Genomic DNA, 24,244 nt, shown 5'->3' on the forward strand with positions numbered 1-24,244 from the left:
TTCTTGGCAGTGGTGGGTTTTAACAGGGGGCTGTGAGAGACCAAAAGAATGTTGCCAGGTGGAGAGAGAAGAGGGTGGTTTGGACGGAGTGGAAGCAGTGGCCGAGGGCAAGAGATTGAGGGCACGTGGGAGGAGCAGCGTCCTGCTGGAGTGCAGCTGGATGCCGGCTGTGTGTGTGTGCATGAGTGCGTGTTCATACATGTGCATGGGAGTGTGTATGTGTACTCATGGGGGATGGAGGAGGATGAAAACTCGGCCCTTTGAGATTGACTCTGCAGGAAGCGGTCCTATCTCCCAGGTGCAGACTGAACTTAAACCCCATTTCAACTCTCTATTATCGAATCTGTCCATCTTTTTAATACGATGTTTTTAATGGCAGTGAAAGCCTGCCCTTTCTGATCGAGAGGGACCATTGGACTTGACATTTAATGGAAAGCAGAGACCAGGTCTGCAAGAAACAGTGAGCAAGACAAGCAAATGTTCTTACAGGAAAGGATCCTGTGATGAGGGCAGGCAGGCCTGGCTTCTGCTTCAGGGACTTTGTTGGTGCATGGCTGAATCTATCTATACGTAAGGCCAGATCGCTGCACACCAGCCGCCCTGGCAGGCAGCAGGACAAGGCGGGGAGGTCGCAGCTTCTCCGGCAGTCCACTGACGCATCACTCCTGTCAGGAAATTTAAGGGACTTTTGCAAATGTGGCTGTAACGGAAGGCCAAGTGTGCTAAGTACCCTGAGAGGGGTGTGGGGAGTGCTGGGGAGCAGGGGGCACTGTTGTTTCCTTCTGGGGTCCAAGCAAACAGCGCTGTGGGGCAGGCGGCCCCACAGCATGGGAGTGGCCATCCTACCAATGGAAGCAGCCTGAGTAAGGCTGGCTGGCCAAGCAGAGTGGCCGTCAGCCAGCAGGGGTCGTGGGTGCTGATGGGATGCGGACGGGGAAACAAGGTTGGAAAGACTGGAGGGCGGTCCTGAGGAGGGGTGCTCATCGAGGGAATGCCATTCTGATGCAGGAGAAAAAGGTTTCATCACGGCCGTTCCCAGGTTCAGGATTTCTCAGCTGCCTCTGAGGACCCCAGGAGAAAAGGGGAGGAACAAATGAGTTGGCTGGGGTGCTCAGGCTATAGGCAACAGAAACTGACTCTGGACCTAAGCTAAAGGGAACTTATTGTAAAAGTATTTGGAATCAATGGGAAGACTAGAGACCTGGTGCAGAAATAGGCAGAAACCAAGGAAGCTTGAAGGGGCTGGCGAGGGAGGAGGGAAATGGAACAATAAGAAGAACTTGGAACAATAAGAAGAACTTTGTGGTGGGAAGACTGGGGTTGCCATCATTTCTGGACAGCTGGTCTACCTGCTCAAGACTTGCACTCAGCGAGGGCCCAGTCTCAGCCTTGTATGAGCCACAGGTCTGCCCCTTGGGTTGGGGAGGGACTTGTTTACAGTCCCACTGATGACATGAGCTCCCATGAGGAGACAGCAATGCTGTTAGAAAGGGGAGGTAATGGGGGGTCCAGAGCTGAACACTTGGTGGACAAGGCCATGGTCCTCACTTAGCCCCTGGGGTGTTGTCAACAAGGACAGGTTGTCCTTTTGACCCCCAAAGTATCCATGTGCCTCACATGGGCTGGTGGCCTGGGCCAGGGTGTTCCAGTGCCCCTACCCTGCAGATCGCTTACCTCCCAGCTGCAGTAGACCCATGTCAAACAGGAGACAACCATTCCCAAGCCTTTGCAGGAATAAAGGCAGGACAACATTTCAGTAGCTTTTTTTTAAAAAAAATTCTTCTAGCATAAGCTATTACTCTACCAGGATTACTGCAATAAAAGCTGGGAAAATATGACACGTTCTGATAGACTGAGCCATGCAAAAGTGACAAGCCATGTGACGAGATGGTATTTTGGGGTTGGGGATAGAGTTAGAAATAATTACAGTATAACCGAGCACAGCTTTCCCACCCCTCTCGCTGTGCTGCTGGGGTCTTGTATGTGTAGAATGAAGAGAAAAGGGAATCATTTGACTCTAATTTCAAGCCTTGTTCCTCTAATGGTTCCTTGTGGAATGATGTTAAATAATGATAATTATTACAGAGCCCTGTGCTGCTATCTACTCTTGTCAACGGCAGCTGTGGCCTGTGGGGTTTGCCATTTCTCTCCGAAATTGGTTGATAGGGCCAGTCTACAGAGGTTTGCAAATGATTTCCTCTTAAACTTGGTCATTATAATTTGGGTAGTATCACCTGATGAACACAAGTATCTTGAGCTTCGCATTATATGTCCAACAGTTTGGACTTTTCATAGTCATTGAAAACTAGGAGAGCACAGATTAGCACACAACCAAGCCCCTAGTGACAGTCCATGAACATATTATTCATTCCTCCACTCCATCCCCTCAGCTCTGCTCCTTCCAAACACGTCTGAGGGCCCTTCGTGAAGTTCAGCTTTGCACCTGGCACCCAATCTGGGGCTGAGGATGTAATGCAAATGGGACAATGCTTCTCCCTCCAGAAGTTTGTAGAAAATCAAACCATTGGTTATAATAGTGTGGGAGGCTTTCTAATACAGACGTGCACATGGGGCTTAGGAATTAGAGAATAGATTCCCAAGCCAGTGTGGGGCGGACAGGAATCCAAGAGAGGGTGATGCTAGTGCTGGGCACTGAGGGCTATGTAGGAGTTTGCCAGAAAAGGAGTCTGCTTCCAGCAGGGGCTTCATGAGTCATGGCGTGGAGGCATGCAAGCAAATTGCAAGTTTAGGGAGAAATGACAAGCTAACTGGAACAAGGCAAGACCCTCTTTTTAATTTTAAAGTAATTATGCTTTTCCGATTGTTATAATAAATGAATAAAATAGCTAAAAATTATCTAAATTTCTGGTGTTCCTGCACAATCTCCTTCTCCACATTCCCCTTCTCTCGCCCTCCTCCTCCTCCTAGTCATTTCTCTCTACCCCTCTTGCTCCAAAATTGGGATGAAATTGAACATATAGTTTTATACCCTTTTATCCCTTACTGAATGTGCCATGAACATGTCCCTTGTCATTAAATATTCTTCATACATATTATTTTTAATGATGTTTAATATTTCCTCATATGGATGTACCATCATTTTCAAAACCATGTCTCTATGGTGGAGTATTTTGGTTGTTTTCAGTTTTTTGCTTTATAAATAACACTGCAATGAACATTGAGATGAAAACTTTTGCCCATATTTCTGGTGATTTCTTTAGGATAAATTCCTAGAAGTCTAGATGTGGAATTATAGGGTATGAATCTTTCTAAACTTAAATCTATATCATTAATTGCATTCTAAAAAAAAAAAATGTACACCAACTTCTAGGTAAAGATAGCAGATTGAAGACACTAATTTTGCCCCCTCTCCCCAACTACAGAAAGGGGACTTTTTTAAAAAGGCAAAAACTCACAAGAACATGAAAGGAGAACAGCAGTACCATCTGGGAATCTGGGAAACAGATGGACGAGTGGTAACTGCTTTAGCAGATTTGAGAAGACTGCCTCCCCAGCCGGTTGTGGAAAAAACAGAAAACCAACTTGATGTACGCAGCCAAGTCCTCAAAACACGCAGGAGCCAGGGCATCACTGAGTCTCTGGGAAGCTGCAAGTTGTTCCAGAAGCTGTCAGATCCCTAGATTTACCCCCTTACTCTGTTGGCTGGGTGCACAGTGAATCCCCTCACCTCTCTACCTTGCATAAGTTTGGACATTAGTCTCTGCAAAAGGTAAAACCGAGCAACTCTGCGTTGGGCCATCAGACACAGTAAGGATGGGGATGCTTATGACACTGGATGGGCTATGTGAACCTATGAGGGGTGGCTCCTGGGACCCCCAGATCTCACCTCCCTTGACCCCTGGAACACTGACAGCTAGGCTGGGATCTCCAGGATGAAGACTGAAGGAATCTTCTTTAGGGAGTTTGTCCAGCACAAAAGGAAAGACTGTAAAGATACTAACGCATGGATATCCTAGATGAACCTGTAGGGAAGTTCATGTTTGACATTCCCTACCAGTGTGGGAATGCCTGTGGCTCAGTAACACAGTGGTGTCTGACTCTTTGCGACCCCATAGACTGTAGCCCACCAGGCTCCTCTGTCCATGGGATTTTCAGGCAAGAATATTGGAATGGGTTGCCATGCTCTTCTCCTGGGGATCTTCCCTACCTAGGGATCAAATCCAAGTCTCCTGCATCTCCTGCATTTGCAGATAGATTCTTTTACCACTGAACCACTTGGAAAGGCCCTAAGGACTACCTAAAGTAAAGACATCTAAAGAAACAGGCCAAAGCAAACTATCAGACACATTAACCCCTACCTCACACCACACACAGAAAACCAAACTGAGATGAACTGTAGATCCAAATGCAAAAGGTACAACGTTAAAACTTCCCAAACAAAACAGGAGAATATTGTCAGGACCTTGAGGTAGGCAAAAGCTTCTTAAAAAGGATACAAAAAAAGCACTAATCATAAAATGAAAAATTAATTGGAGTTCATTAAAATTTAAAATTTCTGCTCTTCGAAAGATACCAATTAGAGAATGAAAAGGTAAGTCACAGAGTGAGACTAGATATTTGCAATTCATACATTAGACAAAGGACTTCAATCCAGATTATACAAAGAGCTTCCATAAATCAACGCTATGCTATGCTATGCTAAGTCACTTCAGTCGTGTCTGACTCTGTGTGACCCCATAGACGGCAGCCACCAGGCTCCCTGGTCCTATAATTAAAAGCTAATCAATAAAAAATATTGCTTGGAGATTAAAAACCTTCTGGAAATAAATAAGGACTGGAAGATAAAGTTGAGGAATCTTACAAAAATAAAGCAAAAAGACTAACGGTTGAAAAATTAAACAGAGGATGAGTAGACCAGTTCAGAGAGAGGGAAGACAGAAAATAGGAGAAAATAACAAGTGAACTAATTCAAGAAAAATTTGCCAAACAAAAGGACATAGGTTTCAGATGGAAAGAACTCCTGAAATTACTGTGAATCGAAAGAGAACCACTTCTCAAAATTTCAAGGAATTGAGGACAAACAAGGCTGTATATTGTCACCCTGCTTATTTAACTTATAGGCAGAGTACATCATGAGAAACGCTGGAGTGGAAGAAGCACAAGCTGGAATCAAGATTGCCAGGAGAAATATCAATAACCTCAGATATGCAGATGATACCACCCTTATGGCAGAAAGTGAAGAGGAACTAAAAAGCCTCTTGATGAAAGTGAAAGAGGAGAGTGAAAAAGTTGGCTTAAAACTCAACGTTCAGAAAACAAAGATCATGGCATCTGGCCCCATCACTTCATGGGAAATAGATGGGGAAATAGTGGAAACAGTGTCAGACTTTATTTTTTGGGGCTCCAAAATCACTGCAGATGGTGATTGTAGCAATGAAATTAAAAGACGCTTACTCCTTGGAAGGAAAGTTATGACCAACCTAGACAGCATATTGAAAAGCAGAGACATTACTTTGCCAACAAAGGCCCATCTAGTCAAGGCTATGGTTTTTCCAGTGGTCATGTATGGATGTGAGAGTTGGACTGTGAAGAAAGCTGAGCGCTGAAGAATTGATGCTTTTGGACTGTGGTGTTGGAGAAGACTCTTGAGAGTCCCTTGGACTGCAAGGAGATCCAACGAGTCCATTCTGAAGGAGATCAGCCCTGGGATTTCTTTGGAAGGAATGATGCTGAAGCTGAAACTCCAGTACTTTGGCTACCTCATGCGAAGAGTTGACTCATTGGAAAAGACTCTGATGCTGGGAGGGATTGGGGGCAGGAGGAGAAGGGGACAACAGAGGATGAGATGGCTGGATGACATCACTGACTCGATGGATATGAGTCTGAGTGAACTCTGGGAGTTGGTGATGGACAGGGAGGCCTGGCGTGCTGCGATTCATGGGGTTGTGAAGAGTCAGACACGACTGAATGACTGAACTGAACTGAACTGAACTGAAGCTATGAGCTGTCACAGAGAGAAGAAATAAAATAAACCCACTACAAGAAAACAAATCACATTCACAGGGACAGGTGTCAAACTGGCTTTAGACTTCTCAGCCTGAAAGCAATCTGGAAGCTAAAATATAATGAGCAAAGCCTTCAAAAGAGATGGCAAGAAAATGATTTCCAACCCCCACTCCTACTCAGCCTATCAATCAAATCTGAGAGTAGAGTAAACATTCTGAGAGTTGCAAAATCTTAAAAACTTTATACCCCATATACCCCCTTTTCAGGAAGCTGTTGCAGTTTATATTGTACCAAGATGACAACGTTGACATAGGGAAGATTGGGAGGCAAGAAACCAGAGAAGCACCAAGGCGCAAGGCAGAAGGGCCCCCCAGTGATGGAGAGGATGAGCTCTGGCTCCAGCTGAAGACCAGATGTGGAGACAACAGAGCAAAGCAGTGTGAGGTGAGACGAAGGCGCAGCACTGCCCCACAGGATGCCTTCTACCCTTTCACTATCTTTTTATTTTTTGCACTAAAACTATTTAAAAAATTGTGGCAAATTTTATATCACATAAAATTTGTCATTTTAACCATTTTAAAGCATACAATTCAGTGACATTGATTACATGCAGAATGTGGTGCAACCCTCACTTTATTATCTGCTTCCAAAATTTGTCATCACTCCAGACAGAAAATCTGTACCCTTTAAACAATTCTCTTCTTTCTCATGCTTGTGCTCAGTTGTGTCTCCATGGACAGCAGCCCACTAGGCTCCTCTGTCCATGGGATGTTTCAGGCAAGAATACTAGAGTGGGTAGCTGTGCCCTTCACCAGAGGGGATCTTCCCAACCCAGAAATCAAATCCACATCTCCTGTGTCTTCTGCATTGCAGGCAGATTCTTTACTGCTGAGCCACCAGGGAAGCCCTCGTTAAGCAATTACCCCCTGCCACCAATTCTCTCCTCCCCCTAGTCCCTAGCAGCCGCCATTCTACTTTCTATGAATTTGACTATTCTAGGTACGTCATATAAGTGGGTTCATACAACATTTGTCCTTCTGTGTCTGGCTTGTTTCATTTAGCATATTGTTAGAAGTTTCACCACGTCACGGTATATGGACTTCACTCTTTTCTTATGGCTGAATAATACTCCATTGTATGGATAGCCTATATTTGTTGGTTCCCATCCTTGCAAATCTGCTGATGCCTGATGGACCTTTCCTGTGTTTGGTGTCTGGGGCCATCTCTGCTTCTTGCATCAGCTCAGAATATTCATTGCATTTCACAGAAGAGTCCTGCTTCGACCTCTTCTTGATGATAGGGGTGAGTCATGATGAGCTCAGGGGCAGAAAAATAGAGCAGCCTACTCCCCCAGGCACGTTCCTGCTGGTTCCCCAATATGTGTCCACACCCACACCCTTCCTGATACGCTGGCGGGGGGTCTCAGCTTCTCATGGACTCTCTCACTGACATCCCCAAAGGGGCTCTTAATAACTCTCAGGGAAGCTGTAGACAGATAATGACCCAGAGACTTGTTCATCTTATTATTTCTTGGGAGCCTTCCCATAGCAGTGAGAATATTGCCCTTCTAGTACATGGTGAGCTCTATGACTGCCATTCAGTTTTTGTATTAATTGCTGTTGGATTAATTTATATCTACATAGTTGTTGATAAAGCAGTAAAAATACTTGAGAAAAAAGAAAGGTTAAACTAGCCTACATCCAGTCTAAGATGGATCACCACACCATCACCATACAATATACATTTTTAGTATTTGCTAATTTGATGTGAGACATAAAGACATTACTGTTTTATTTTCCTTTGTTTTGATTGTTGGTGAGACTGGCCAATTTTTCTCATGTCTATAGCCACTTACATTCTTCAGTCCATGCAATTAAAAATTTTTCACATTGAGAACAACGCTGAGTGGGTAGGGACAACTTTTCAGAACAATTCCCACTTCCTTATGTATTCAGCAACAGCAGCACACTTGAAGAGGAGATAGAGGCTATAAAACGGGGTTAGGCACCTGGACCCCATGATCACCATCAAAAGTACAATGCTAGTTATCCAGAAAATCAAAGTTGCCAAAGAAATTAAGAAGCAAAATGTGGAATTGCTACAAAAGCAGATGGAGTGTCTGATTGTCCTATGATTGCACCCACAGCATGGACAGGGGTTCATGAAAACCCAGCCCCAGTGCGTGGAGACAGGAACGCTCCTGGGACCCCAGGTGGGAGTCCCCGACAGATACGCGTACCTGCTGGCTTGCAGCCCTGGGCCCTGTGATTTTGTCAAGATCCTGCTGGAAGACTCTCAAGATCGCACCCACTGGGTGGTTGGTGGATGACACGTTTGTCCCCTCACTTGACTATTTGCCAAGGAGGTCAGCATCTCTAAATGTGCCCTTTCTTCAAACTAAATTCCTCAGTTATAATCATATATGTTTAAAGTAAAGCGTTTGGAACTGACAGGCACACACTGCTATATTTAAAATGGATAACCAGTGGATAAAATGGATATCCATGTGGTTAAGTGGATAATCAAAATGGATAAGGATCTGCTGTACAGCACAGAGAACGCTGCACAATATTCTGTAACAAACTTCCTGGAGAAAGAATTTGAAAAAAAGAATAGATACATGTATATTCATGACTGAGTCACTTTGTTATACACCTGAAACTAACACTACATTGTTAATCAACTATAATACAAAATAAAAAGTTAGAAAAGAGAATACATACGGACAAGTGCCAATGTTTGTGCCATGTGGTTGTTAATAATCTTGAACGTAGCTAAGGTATCCGACAGGGAAAGGGCAAGCCATCTCATTTACTTGAAGGAATATTACACATTTGTTAAAACTGGCTTACTAGGAGTTTGTAATAAGATAGAAAAGCACTTATAAAATGTTGGTAAATAAAAAGAAAACAGGACACACTGCCACACTACTGTAGTATCACAACCATATAAAAGAAAGAATCCATCCCAGAAAAAAAAAATCCTGGAAGGAAATGCTCTGAAATGTTCCCTGGTTGTCCCTGGAAGGGAAACTCTAGGTAAATACCCACATTTCAATTCTTTCCATGTCCACATTTTCCTTAATGTGAAAATGACTACTTTTATGATGACGATCATTTATCACAAACAAGAGATGGGAGTAGGCTGACTATCCCACATTCTCCCAGGAGCTGCCTCCACTCCCTGGGCTTTGGTTTGCCTTCACACACCAGTTATGCAGACATATTTGAGACCATCGCAACTTGTTTCTATGTTTGTTTTTAAAACCAGGGCAGGTGAGTGTGCCGGACATGTGGATTCCGTTACTCTGCCAGGAGGCATGTGAATTGGCACAGCCTTTCTAGAGGACAATCTGGCAACACTCAAGAAAACCCTTGTGATTCTGCATAGTCTTTGATGGAGCAATTCTACAAGTAAGGATTTCTTCTAAGGAAATAATCCTGGCTGTTTATAAAAATAGAGTTGTAAGGTTGTCCATTACAGCAGAGCTTATAATAATGAACAATTGGAAACAACAAAAGGAGGCCGGCTAAATAAATTATGCTACATTCATGTAATGGCATCTTATGTTTTTGAAGGCTATTGAATAAAGTAGAAATTATTCAAAATATATGAAATAAGCTGATTATAAAGCGGTATATCACCGAGTGGTCCATTTTGTACTGAAATACACATGTGCTAATTAAAAGTAATGGGAAAGTATAACCAAAATGAGCAACTGTGGCTCTGTTTCTGGATGGCAGAAATGAGGTGATTATTTACATTTTGCTGGATAGGTTTCATGGTTCATCCAACAGGTACATCTTAACCCGTCCTCCTCCACGCGGTAGCTTTTGTCAGCAGGGTGTGTCCTGGGCGAGGCACTTGCCGAGTGAGGTCTGTTGGGCTGGCTGTTGTGCTTGTCGGGCGAGGTCACTGCTGTGCTCGGTGCACTGGGCCCCAGCCATGCTGAGAATCCTTCAGAATCAAGGAGACCAGCATAAGTCCTGGGAAAGCAACACAGTAGATGGGTCAGTGCCAAGGGGTCTTTGAGGTGGCCCACTGCTTACTTTACAGGGGTTGTGGAAAAGAAAAAAGCCCTTGTTCTGGCCTCCTTGAAAACTGTGCATCCTGAGGAGTCTTTCAAATCACCCCCAACCATCTATCCATCCATCAACCCACCCATCCAACCACCCATCCATTTACCTTACCCGTCTCTCCATCTATCTATCCGCCCATAAATCCAACCACTCATTTATCCACTTACCCACCATCCAGTCATCTAGCCATCCATCCATCCATCTATCTCACCATCTGTCTACTCATCCACCCAAACACCCATTCACTCATCCACTCACTCACCCATCTATCCATCCACACGAACAGTTATCCACCCATCCAGCCATCTACCCACCTAGCCATCTATTCACCCACCCATGCATCCATCCAGCTGTCCTTCTTGTGGCTTCATTCACTTTAAAAACACTGACTGGGCGTCTACAACTTGCCAGACCCTGTGTTTGGTTGGTGCCAACGTAAAGGACACGGGCTCTACCCACAGGGAGTTCACAGTGGAGGCTGTCTCCATCATTCACACAAAGGATTGTTGGCAGCCTTGCTGTGGCCTAGTGACCAGCTGGTGACCTTGGGGTCCACACCCAGACTTGGCTGAGAGGATGTGTGGGGGCAGGGGAAGCAAACTTCCTGGGGGTGGAAGCATTTGGGAGTTTCCTCTGACATTAGGACAGGGAAAAGGGCTTTGTCCTGGGGCCTGGACTCCATTCCTTTAGACTTGCTGGGCGGTGGCTGGTCCTCAGGGTGGGTGGGAGTGTGGGGTGCTGGGGAGGCCACACTGAGCCCTTTGCGTCTAAGCTCTGTTTTTCTGGGCCCACCAGCTGCACTGCGGAGAGCAACCTGATCTGGAGACCAGATTGTTCTTCTAGAAATGTTCTGATGATGCTAAATCTCTAGGACCTTGCTGATGCTACAAAGGGGGTCAGAACCCTCCAAAATGACTGAAATTGAATTACCAGCTAACTTAGTCCATGGGTTTCTGACAAGGTTCAATTTAACTCAGAAGAGTAAAGGTGATGACACTTATTGGGTTTTTGTTGCTATGGACTGAAATTCTACCACTTATGCCTGGTTTTCAGGCATCCTTCTTGATCTCAAGGAGTGATTCATAGAGAAACCTGGGTCAAAATCCTTTGATGTTTGAAATTTTAGCAGATCTGTGAGATTCTTCTCCAAAGAGGTAACAGTTCACACTCTCACCAGCTTCCCTGTACCCTTGTCGGCCCTGGATGTGACCAACAGTTTTAAGTTTTGACACTCTGATGGGTGAAGAATATTATTCTGACATGAATTTCTCTGACCATTGATGAGACTGGACATTTTTTCATGTTTATTGATTATTTGCACCTTTTCTTCTGTGACTGCTGCTGCTGCTGCTAAGTCATTTCAGTCGTGTCTGACTCTGTGTGACCCCATAGACGGCAACCCACCAGGCTCCCCCGTCCCTGGGACTCTCTAGGCAAGAACACTGGAGTGGGTTGCCATTTCCTTCTCCAATGCATGAAAGTGAAAAGTGAAAGTGAAGTCGCTCAGTTGTGTCTGACTCTTTGCAGCCCCATGGACTGCAGCCCACCAGGCTCCTCCGTCCATGGGATTTTCCAGGCAAGGGTACTGGCATGGGGTGCCAATGCCTTCTCCATCTTATGTGACTAGCTGGTTATAATTGCAGGTGATTTGCCCAGATACTCTTTGCATTTATGGTAAGTCCCTGAGAGATCGTTCTCAGTTATCACATCTGGAATTAGAGGTACCCTTTGGTACCTGCAGTTAGCTTGGGCCTTCACTATAACATCCAGCTTGTTTGATTTTGTGTGTGGGAAGTTCATGAATCTGTTTACTTCCTGCTTCCTTTCTCAAATGACTGGAGTCTGTATCATAGAAAGTGTTTGTCTGTCTGTGTTTTATGCCAGACTGAACTCCTTGATGGCAGAGATTGAGACCTATTTAACTTTGTGGTTATCCCTTCCACTATTTAGCAGAAAACTCTGAATTGAGGTCTCAGAGCTTTTCCCCACACATTGTTTATAAATTATAATAAAAAAAGTGTAATTTCATTTTCCCTTCCCTTTAAAAGGGGAAGGGAATGTTTATTTACTTACTTGGCTCCACCAGGTCTTAGTTGTAGCACGTGGGGTCTATTTCCCTGACCAGGAATTGAACCTGGGCGCCCTGAATTGGGACCGTGGAGTCTTAGCCACTAGACCACTGGGGAAGCCCATCAATCATAATTTTTTTTTTTAAAAAAGAGTACCGTTACAGTGGAGAAATATGGCAGATAGTGCCCTACCTAAGTGGGGGTTCCCGGGTGTCTCAGTGGTAAAGAATCTGCCTGCCAGTGCAGGAGACATAGGAGACACTGGTTCGATCCCTGGGTAGGGAAGATTCCCTGGAGGAGGAAAGGCAACCCACTCCAGTATCCTTGCTTGGGAAATCCCAAAGACAGAGGAGCCTGGCGGGCTACAGTCCATAGTGTTGCAAAAGAGTCGGACATGACTGAGCGGCTGAGCACACACCCAGGCGTGCTCCACCCAAATGGGGTCAGTGTCAACATCACCAACAGAGGGCTGGACTGATGCGGGTGCTTAGGACCCATTGTCTCGTGTGTGGCGCTTCTGCCCAGTATGCAAGGCCCAAATTTAATGACTAAACACGCTGCAAAACAAGTGTCCTGTTCTCTCCAAAGCTGTCGAGTCACAGGAGGCAGACTGGCAACAGATTTGGTCCGTGTTAGTTAATGGAAACCAGAGCCACACAGTTCACGCAACATGCACCTGTGGGGTTGAATCCTGAGTCAAAAAAACGCTGCTTCAAAAGACAGTCTTGGAGCAATTGAGAATTTGGGTCTGGGCTCTATGATAGTAACTTTGTGTCAAGGTTAAATTTCTCAAATTTTATAGTAAGTTTGTGGTTACACGAGAGATTGTTTTGTTCTTACGAATCTATGCTGACTTATGTAAAGGCAATAGGTCATGGTTCTGTAATTTCTAAACTAGTTCAGCAAAAAAAAAGATTCATTACATATGAGGGGGGAGGGGGGAAAGGGAGGAAGGAGGAAACGAGAACAGACAAATGTGGCTAAATATTAATAACGGATCAACACAGTAGAGTAGTTGAAACATATATGAGCACTTAGCGCTGCACTACAGTAACTGTTTTAAGAAAACAGCTTTGGCATTTTCCAAAATAAAAGATTATTTCTTTTGCTGGGCGAGGACATCAACCCCCTCTCAAGCTGTACTGAAATCAAGTATCTTTGGACCTAGAGTCTGTCATACAGAGTGAAGTAAGTCAGAAAGAGAAAAACAAATATTATACACGAACACATGTACGGGGGATCTGAAAAAATTGGTACAGATGATCTTATTTACAAAGCGGAAATAGAGACACAGATGTAGAGAACCAATGTGTGGATACCGAGGGGGAAAGTGGGTGAGTGGGATGAATTGGGAGATTGAGATTGACCTGTACACACTATTGATTCTATGCATAAAGTAGGTAACTAGTGAAAACCTGCCGTATAGCACAGGGAGCTCTGTTCAATGCACCCTGGTGACCTAAGTGAAACTGAAAGTTGCTCAGTCGTGTCTGACTCTTTGTGACCCCCATGGACTATACAGGCCATGGAATTCTCCAGGCCAGAATATTGGAGTGGGTAGCCTTTCCCTTCACCAGGGGATCTTCCCAACCCAGGGATCGAACCTAAAGGCAAAGGAAATCCGAAAAAGACAGGATATATGTATACGGGTAGCTGATTCACTTTGCTTTACAGTAGAAACTGGCATGACATTGTAAAGCAACTATACACCAGTAAAAATTAAAAGAAAAGAAAGGAATCAAGCGGCTTCGGGGGGAGGTCCAGGGTTGGGGCTGGGCTCTAGCACCTGCCGGAACACATTGTCTGTAACATGAAAGCAGGTTCATAGCAATGTCTCTGTATGAACTTCCACGAACTTCAGAGGGAAGGCGGGTTTCAATGTTTCTAATACTTCTTTCATCTTATCTCATACTCTATCAACCCAGCATTGGTTTATCCCAAAACCAAACTCAAACACAAGGCGATTGTTTAAAGAGAAGCAGACCCTTGGCCATTTTCCAGGGCATCTGATCAGCTCAGGTGGTCATTCCAGAAGAGACCCTGCCCCAACGGGAAGATTTGAGTCACGTACTGACTCTGTTTTCAGTTGCTCTCGGGAGAGGTCCATGTTGAGCAAGTCAACTGAATAATCTCTCTCCCTTTTATCCTGAGTTCTGCAGATATGATCCATAGAGAGGCTTTTGCTTGCCAGACGCGAAATGGAATTAAGATTTGTGAAAGAAGTGTGACTGACAGGGGCCCCAGGGCGGCGGGCAGCGGACAGGTGACAGGTGTAAGATGGAGATCAGTAAGCCCGGAATTCATGTGCCTCTCACCTTGATGTGAATCGGATCCTTACTGGGAACACATGGCACATTCAGGGCAACCGTTGCTTGGGCCATTGCTGTTCAGTCACCCAGTCCTGTCCGACTCTTTGCAATACCATGGACTGCAGCCTGCCAGGCCTCCCTGTCCCTCACCATCTCCCGAAGTTTGCCCAAGTTCATGTCCATTGCATCGGTGATGCCATCCAGCCATCTCATCCTCGTGCTTGGGTTAGCAGGGCTGTTTCTTTCTAGAACCGAGAGACTGTGCCTGCACCTTGAGCACTTTCAAGGACATGGTTGGAGAGCAGAGTCACATTTCAGAGGCCTTCTCCTTAGAAGCTAAGAAGGCTGGGGATATCGAAGGGAGAGAGGAGCAGATGGATGGGGCATGGGTTGGGGGCCTGGCTGTTCAGGCAGTGCCGAGGAGGAAGTGTTTTACGAGGCAGGGTTGGCATGAGGCACAGGAGGAGCTAGAGGTGATGGTGTGGGCAATGGAGGGGCATTTTACTGGCCAGCCTGGTGCCTGGGGCAGCACTACCCCAGGGCACCTGCACTGGCTGAGTTCAGTGGGCATCCCAGCTCCCCTAGGAGCAAGGGATGGCCCTGGAGTGAGGGCTGGAAAATAACCTGAGTTCACGGTCCCGGGCGTGACATTAGTCTGGAGAAGAGGTGAGCGTAGGTTTGGTCAGATAGGTCAGTGCGTGAGCTGAGCCTGTTTAGATGTGGATAACACAGGTGGTCATTTCAGAGTCCCTGCCATCGGGGGACAGAGGGACCCAGATGACATTTTTCCTGCATGGACGGTAGGCTCTGTTAGCAGGTCCAGGCATGTGGATTTCACAGTCTAGCTTGATCAGGAACACAAGATCCTGGGCACTGAACTTGAGTCATCAGCTCTTCCTTTCTTTGAGTCAGGAAGACATCTAAAAACCACCTTCTCCACTTAGCATCACTTTCGGAAACCGAGGACTTCCCACCATTATGAGGGAGGAAGGAACAACGCCCAGAGGCAAGGCCAGTGCTTTACTTTTAGTAAGAACACATGTCTTCTTTACTTTTCTCATTTTGCTTCAAACCAACGCAAACTCCGTGGAGCGGCAGCTGCCCAGAGCCTGTGGCTTCAAGGCGGCAATTAACCCGAGGCCCGGCAATGCTCACCTGTTGGCCGTGTGGCCGCCCTCCGGAGGGCCCTGGCCTTCTAATTAACGGGGACATAGATGCCTTTGTGGCTCCCTCACAGAGGGGCTGAGGTGATTGGAGGCAGGTGACTGCTGGACTTAACACAGTGATTTGATGTGTGACCTTTACTCCTCATTTTAAGCAGAAGAATGAACAGCTATAATTGTGTACTGTGTTATTTTCTCTGTATTTAACCTTCGACATTACCTCCGGGCAAATACCTGCTCTTCCCTGGGCTGTAGGAGAGGGCTTTCTTGTTTACTCATTTAATTCTCAGTGCAACACCCTCCGCTGCCCAGCACCCCATCTCCCTGGGTTGACATTTTCAGCTGAAATGGGAGAAGGGAGAAAAGGATAGGTGGTAAGCCTCTATATATCTTGATTCTGAGCTGAAGACTTTCTCTCCTGTTTCAGAGGACCTGAGTGATCTGGCCCGTATCCTTTAGTCAGATGCTAGGCGTGCCCTGGGTTGACTCCCCCGTGCCCGCTGCACCCTCTCACAGGGCACAGCAGCAAATAGTGTTGGGAACTGGCTTAGTCTGAGGCGAGATGGACCTGGGTGGGCTGTGCCTCTTGTTGGTGACTGGGGACTCAGTTCTGGCCAACGAGACTTGAGGTTTTTTTTTTCTTTTTTTCCAGCAGCTTCTGTGAAAGTTCTTCCCTACTTGTGAGAGAGCCAGGGTTTCTTTTTGTCTCTGAAGGTGAGCAAAGAGTGCTTGGAATGTCACAGTTTCGGCTGTCCCAGAACCGGGAGCGAAGCTTGGGGGAGGATGATGAAGATGGCAGACTCCCAACTTGGGTGATGCAGTAGGGCTGCCCGGTCAACACTTCCTGGTGTCCCATCGACCCTGAGTTTGGTGTCCTGTGAGCCTGTGACTTCCAGTGTGTGCAGGAGTTTTGTTTCTTGCAACCCAAAGCCTCTGAACAGATGCGTCCCTACTGCTTTCCTCGGGGTTGACTTGAGTAGACGCTCTCCTGCTTCTCATGAATTCCCCCACCATTCTTTCTTGCATTCTTCGGGGACTTGGGTGTGTGTCCAGAACTGATGGAAAAAACTGTTGCATGAATCGTCCCTCCTCCTTCCTGGGTCTCCCGATTTCTTCCTTGCCTACATTTGGGTATTCTGAGCTCCACGTCCTCCAAGATCCAGTTCCAGCGTCATCTTCCTGACTCCCAGGAAGATGCCTGCATGGTGCAGTGGTTAGGCGGGGACCAGTTAGGCAGCTTCTAAGGGATCAGCATTGTTAGGAATGGTTCGAGCTTGTACTGGTATTACAAGGATCTAATACCAGTGGCTTAATGGAGACAAGTGTCTATTTCTCACTTATGTGAAAGTCTGAGCAGGAATGTGGTTCTGCTCCATGAAGTCATCAGAGTACCAGCTCCTCCTCCCTTGTGGTTCCACAATCCCTCATGTATTGTCCTTGTCTGCTTCATCCAAGAGGGTTGACCGTCATGTCCTCACTGTGACCAGCAGGAGTGGCCAGAGGGCAAGAGGAGAGCTTGTCCCTTCCTTTTAAGACGCGCCATTTCTCTGGGTCACATCCTACTGGTTTGCTGTTGCTGTTTAGTTACTAAGTCGTGTCCTACTCTGCAACCCCATGGACTATATAGCATGCTAGGCTCCCCGGTCCTTCTCCCAGAGTTTGCTCATATTCATATCCACTGAGTCAGTGGTGCTGTCTAACCATCTCATCTCTGCGGTCCCCTTCTTTTCCTGCCCTCAGTCTTTCCCAGCATCAGGGTCTTTTCCAATGAGTTGCTTTCTCGAATCAGGTGGCCACAGTATTGGAGCTTCAATTTCAGCATCAGTCCATCCAATGAAAATTCAGGGTTGATTTCCTTTAAGATCGACCGGTTTGATCTCCTTGCAGTCCAAGGGACTCTCAAGAGTCTTCTCCAACACCACAGTTCAAAAGCATCAATTCTTTGACACTCAGCCTTCTTGATGGTCGAGCTCTCACATCGGTACATAACTACTGGGAAAACCATAGCTTTGACTATGTGGACCTTTGTTGGCAAAGTGATGTCTCTGCTATTTAACATGCTGTCTAGGTAGGTCATAGCTTTCCTTCCAAGGAGCAGGCATCTTTTAATTTCATGGCTTTTGGTTAAAACTGAATTAAATAACCTTAGCCAGCTGTAAAGGAGTCTGGGAAAGGTAGTCTTTATATTCTCGGTGGCTCTGAGTCTAGCTTAAAGTTTGATTACAGTGAAGGCAGGCAGGATTAGGCACAGGGCAACATGACCTTTCCGCAGGACATTACTGCCTCCATCACAGATGGGTGCCTAGTAACGCACGTTTCCACATGTGACTCTACACGACACGTGAAATGTAGCTTGGTCCCATTCCCACTAAAGGAGAAAGAAACCCAGTGAGTGATCATGCAGCTGGCCCAGCAAGGCACAGAGCAACCTCAAGCCACACTCTCTAGTTTAAATATAACCCCATCCTCCCAATAATACTCGCTTGGTTTGGTAAATCTCAGAACATACAAAACATACCCCACAGCAACATGAGAAACGTCCCCTGCGCCTGCCCAGCACAGCCTAGACGAGAACTCTCAAATTGGCTTCCAACTCCGTGCAGGACAACTCTACCCTGAGTGCCTGATGCTTTCCAGCCTGGGGGGCTCAGAGACTAGCTGAAGGAGAGGCCGTGCCAGATGAGCTGTAACTTTATGTTCAGTACATACAATAAACTGCTTATTTCAACCATAGACATCTAAGCTATTCTTATTGATATAAAAAGAACTTCTTCTACCCCTCCAATCGTTACACAAATATTTTTAAATGTGCTGCCTTCAAGGAGGGCCTGAATAATCAGCCTGCTCCCAGGTAAGCCACATCCTTATTGGATCCTGATAGATTCTGGATTTGCATTCTTTCTTTCTTTCTTTTTTTTTTTTTGAGTTTCAAAATTAGATTTCATTTATTATTTTTTAAATTTACTTATTTTTTAGTTGGAGGATAATTGCTTTACAGAATTTTGTTGTTTTCTGTCAAACATCAACATGAATCAGCCATAAGTATACATGAAGTGTTCCTCCCCCATCCTGGTCTCTAAGTCTTGAGGACAAGGCTGTGCCTGAAGTATCGGCATCCTCAGATACTGGAGGAACCTTGAGAAGGCAGACCACTGGCCCAGGCTCATCAATGTTAGGATCTGCAAGAAGGTTTCTGTGGTTGAGTCAGCTGGACCATCACTTTCATAGCCCACATTGGACTCCCAGAGGCCCTGAGAAGGGTTGCTATAAACAACTCAGTTTAACTGTGTTCACTCCAGTCTGTCTCAAACTTACTTAACCATCCTTTTTAGGGTTATAGTTTTGTTTCTTTAAAAATTATGACTGTGATTTTGAGCATATGGGAAGTTGAGAGACTAGAGTAAATACCCTGGTGCTTTTATTATTATTTTTTTTTTGGCCACTGTGCTCCATGTGGGATCTTAGTTCCCTGACCTTGTATAGAACCTGTGCCCCTTGCAATTTATGGAAACACGGAGTCTTAACCATGGGACTGCCAGGGAAGTACCCTGGTGCCTGACACCCTCTACATTCAGTGTTAACATTTTATCAAGTTGTTTCAACTTGAAAAAAATTCAGCACCTTTTCCACATAACACTATGGCGATCATAAGCAGCCCACAATGGGGATGCTCGCCTACTAGGTAGGTTCCCCCATGAGACTTGGCCTCCACATTCATGTTCCGCACCAATACTGATCAGCCCTCTGGAAGCGCTTAAAAAATTAAAAAGAGGCTGGAGTTTGGGAATCCTGGCCCGGGGATGATGGCTCCTGTCAAGGCAGCATCAAGAGGAGAAGTGACTGGGGAGGATCTGGAGGTGCCCGGAGAAGCAGAATGTCCAGAGGAGTAGAAGAGGAGCCAGAGGTCCACGGCCCCAGGAGCTGGGGAGGGAGGTGGGAGCGTGGAGCGCGAGGCCAGCCGCGCTCAGCGGGGCAGAGCTGCTGAAGAAGCAGACGCTGCCCGAAAGGTCACTCGGCTTAATTATCCAGCGTCTTTACTGCGTTCCTGAGATGTGCTGGCTTTGTGCAGGTTAGGAGATTTCAGCTCTGTTAGAGGAAGTAGCTTAGCGGAGTGCTGGGGAGGGAAGCCAGGTTTCAGTACTTCAGTTCGGGATGAGAGCGCCAGGTGCAGAGGGAACCAGAGACGGAAGGTGGGTTTGGATGAGCCTCTGGGTCAATGTCCGTGTTAAGATGGTGGATGGACAGAATTATTGGAGATGGAGGAGAAAAGATCTCAAAAAGAAAAGAGAGTGAGGGAGCTAGAGCGGGAAGGGTTGATTCAGAGCTGGGGGAGGAGGCGCGAATGAGAAGCAACCAGGGCATTCGGAACCCCACTCACATGGAGCCGATGGACTCCCCTTGAGGGTTGCAATTAATATTTTGGATGAGGTCAGTAGCTGGCAATTGCAGCTTCACTGATTTCTGACTACGGAGGAGGTGGCCCTGAAGGATGTGTTGAACATCAGACACTCTCAACTGCGTGGGGCTCCTTCTCAATTACTGTCTGCCAATCCTACAGTTCTCTCCCTATGCTATCCAACTCAAGGGGCACCTCACAACTCCTAACCATTTCTATCAGATCCCTGGGGCCCAAATCAAGCCCAAAGGCTTGAAGAATGTCATGATAGCGCTGATGCCTCTCGGCCACCATTCTGCTGGCCAAGGAGTATTGGCATATGCGACTCCGTTCTGTCCAAAACTAATTCGGTTCTTCAGAACGCAAGCACTTTCCAAAGACCATCTGTTTACTCTTCTGCTTAAGGAACTCCGTTCTCCTGCAGCCTCCTAGGACTGGATTCAATAAATTCTGACACAGAGGGGTATTTGTTTGGCGGGCCTAGACATTGAATGTATTCCAAATGGTACATTATTGATATTAAAACCGATTTGTGCATCACCAGCCATCAAAGAAATGTACTAAATAATATCTCTAGGAATGAAAAGGGTTTTGAAGAGCCTATCTGCACACATTTATCAGCAGAAACACTAGGCTCAACCATAAAACTCAGCAAGAGAGAAATCTATGGATCCAGACATACAAACAAAGCCTCCTTACATATATTCAGAATTATTGTTGCTGTTTAGTTGCTAAGTTGTGTCCAACTCTTTTGCAACCCCATGGACTGTAGACCACCAGTCGCCTCTGTCATCCATGGGATTTCCCAGGCAACAGCACTGGAGTGGGTTGCCATTTCCTTCTCCAGGGGATCCTTCCAACCCACAGAGGAAACTGGGGTCTCCTGCTTGGCAGGCAGATTCTTTACTAGCTGAGACAATGGGGAAACCCATATTCAGACCTAACCCCACCTCAAAACAGCCAACAAAAAGCAAGCTGTCCCGGGCAGCCCAGCTTCACTGCCTTCTCCCAGCTGCTGGCCGCTGTGTAGAAAGGGAAGATTTATGATGAGAGAGACTGGATACGGTTCCCAGTCCCCACCTCGCTGCACACAGGAGCTGTGTTTGATTTTGAAGAAGTTATTTCAACTCACCAAAGCCTCAGTTTCCTCATAAAATGTCCTCCTCATAAGATCAGGTAGATCAGTCCAGTTCAGTCGCTCAGTTGTGTCTGACTCTTTGCAACCCCATGGACTGCAGCATGCCAGGCCTCCCTGTCCATCATTAACTCCCAGAGCTTCCTCAAACTCATGTCTATCGAGTCAGTGATGCCATCCAACCATCTCATCCTCTGTCGTCCCCTTTCTCCTCCTGACTTCAGTCTTCCCAGTATCAGGGTCTTTTCCAATGAGACAGATCTTCCTATCAGGTGGCCAAAGTATTGGAGCTTCAGCTTCAGCACCAGTCCTTCCAATGAATATTCAGGACTGATTTCCTGATGACAAATAGCACACAGTAGGTCAATATATCTTACTTTATCTCCTTCCCTGTCTACAGCTCTGTCCTCAGCTTGCACGTGGACACGGAAAAGTAAGTCAGATTATCCTGCCTTCACTGGGATGGGTTTGCTCGCTGGCTGTTTGCTGTCTCCAAGAATGTAATTTCCTAACACACAACACTAAACAGAGTAGTGGATATTTAATCAACGTTTTGTTGAATGCACAAGGATCCTGTACAATATAATTCAGTGAGTAACTTAAGTAAAGCAACGGCATAAATATTTAAAGTCTCATTGAGGATGCAGCTGTAAATCTGTATTGATTGCTGCTGCATGTTTTATAGAACGTTATGAATTTCCGTACATCACCACAATGAAGAAGGACAGGTCTCCCCATGACTGAAGGCAGGCTCGGTTTTTATTGGTCATGGAGAGTGGAATCTATAGTCTGCTTTGTCATCATTAGGGGTTTCCAGGCAAGTCAAGGGGCTTCTAAGGGTGATTGCAGCAGATTTCTTCTGAATTTTATAAAATTATTTAAATATTAGGACTATAGTTTTCAAACAGAATCACCAGTGGTACATGAAATAATTGACTTAAATATTACTTTTGGAATACTTTAGTGACAAGTCTTTGAGGACTATAATTTTAAAAAATCATGTCTTTTCAAATGTGTTAGAGTCCAATTTTAACCAGGTGGGGCTACCAGTCTAGTCACATGGACTGACCCTGGCGTGGCTGTGAAGGAGATTGTGGCTCTACCCTGGCCTTTTTCTGACTTAAGCGTGTATACACTTAATCATAGGGCTTCCCTGATAACTTAACTGGTAAAGAATCCACCTGCAATGCAGGAGACCCTGGTTTGATTCCTGGGTTGGGAAGATCCCCTGGAGAAGGGATAGGCTACCTACTCCAGTATTCCTCCAGCTTCCCTTGTGGCTCAGCTGGTAAAGAATCCACCCACAATGCGAGAGACCTGAGTTCGATCCCTGGGTTGGAAAGATCCCCTGGAGAAGGGAAAGGCTGCCCACTCCAGTATTCTGGCCTGGAGAATTCCATGGACTGTATAGTCCATGGGGTTGCAAAGAGTCAGACATGAATTAGTGACTTTAACTTCACACTTAATCATAGAACCCATATGTTATGCCCAGTTAAAGGCCAGGTAAAATCAAATGCATCTTCTTGGCACATGTTCCCATAATACACAATCTGTCATGTGGACAGTTACCTTTGTGCTGTGATAATGCTGTCTTATGGTGGTTTTAGAACTTGTGCAATTAAAACTTGCTCATCAAAATACACTGTTAAGGAGTGAAAAGGCATATCAAAGACCTAAGAAGATATCTGCTACACATATGTCTAACAAAGGACTTGTATCCAAATTATATAAAGAGCTCCTACAAGTCAATAAAAAAAAAAATGACCCAATAAAAATGGGAAAAGACTCAAACAGGTGTTTCACAAAAAAAGGGTATTCGAATGGCAAATATGAATATAAAAAGCATTAGATATTATTCATCAGGAAATGCAAATGTATTTATTTATTTTATTCTTGGCTGCATTAGGTCTTCCTTGCTGCATGTGGGCATTCTCTTGTGCAGAGAGCGGGGTGCTCTCTGGTTGAAGGGTGCGGGTTTCCCACTGCAGTGTTTTCTCTTGTTGCAGAGCCCATGCTCTCAGCCCTTGGGCCTCAGTAATTGCAGTACATAGGCTCCCATGCTCTAGAGCATGGGCCCAATATTTGTTGCACATGGGCTTAGCTGCTCTGGTGTGGCATGTGGGATCTTCCTGGAGCAAGGATCAAACCTGTGTCTGCTACACTGGTAGATTATTTACTACTGAGCCACCAGGGAAGCCCCAGGAAATGCAAATTTACATCATAATAAGACATCACTGTGCAATCTCCAGAATGGCTAAAGCTGAGAAGATTGTGAATACTAAGTGTTGGTGACGATTTGTGGAGCTATTAGAGCTCTCATCCATTGCTAGTGGGAGAGTTAATTTCTATGATCTCTTTGGAAACCCGTTTGACAGAATCTAGTACAGTTGTGCAAGCATATATCCTATAACTTAGAAATCGGAGTCTTAGATACATACACAGGAGATGTGAAGTGCATATATCCCCCCAAGGAATGTACAGAAGTGTTCATTCCAGCCTTATTTTAAAACTGAAAACAACTCAATGTTCATCAAGAGTAGACATACAACAGACTACTACGCAGAAATGAAAAAGAACAAACTACTGCTATAGGCAACAGCATGATGGACGCTCACAGATGTAATGAAAAAAGGCCAGACCCAAAAGAGTATACACAATGTAACCGTTTGTGTTTCCGACTCTTTGTGACCCCATGGACTGTACAGTCCATGGAATTCTCCAGGCCAGAATACTGGAGTGGGTAGCCTATCCCACCAGGGGATCTTCCCAACCCAGGGATCAAACCCAGGTCTCCCACATTGCAGGCAGATTCTTTACCAACTGAGCTATCAGGGAAGCCCCTTATAAGATGTTTAAGAACAGGCAAAATAAATGTGCAAGAGAAGAGGTCAAAATAGAGATTCTGTGAGTGTGTGTTGTTTGTACAGTGTGACTGGTAAAGAAGAATGTGGGAGTATTCCGCGGTGTCATAACCATTCTATTTCTTGATCAGGGTTGATGATTACTGGGGTGCAGAAATACATAAAACACTAGACTAGAAATCAGGGTGGAAATTTTTCTCCACAGAGGGTTGGTTGTTAAGTATTTGCCAGCACACCACTAGATCCCATTTCTTTTCCGTCTTTA

The sequence above is a fragment of the Bos grunniens genome, chromosome 26 (assembly GCF_055505025.1).
Source record: "Bos grunniens cultivar Pamir isolate PY7600 chromosome 26, Bosgru_T2T1.0, whole genome shotgun sequence".
Classification (NCBI taxonomy): domain Eukaryota; kingdom Metazoa; phylum Chordata; class Mammalia; order Artiodactyla; family Bovidae; genus Bos; species Bos grunniens.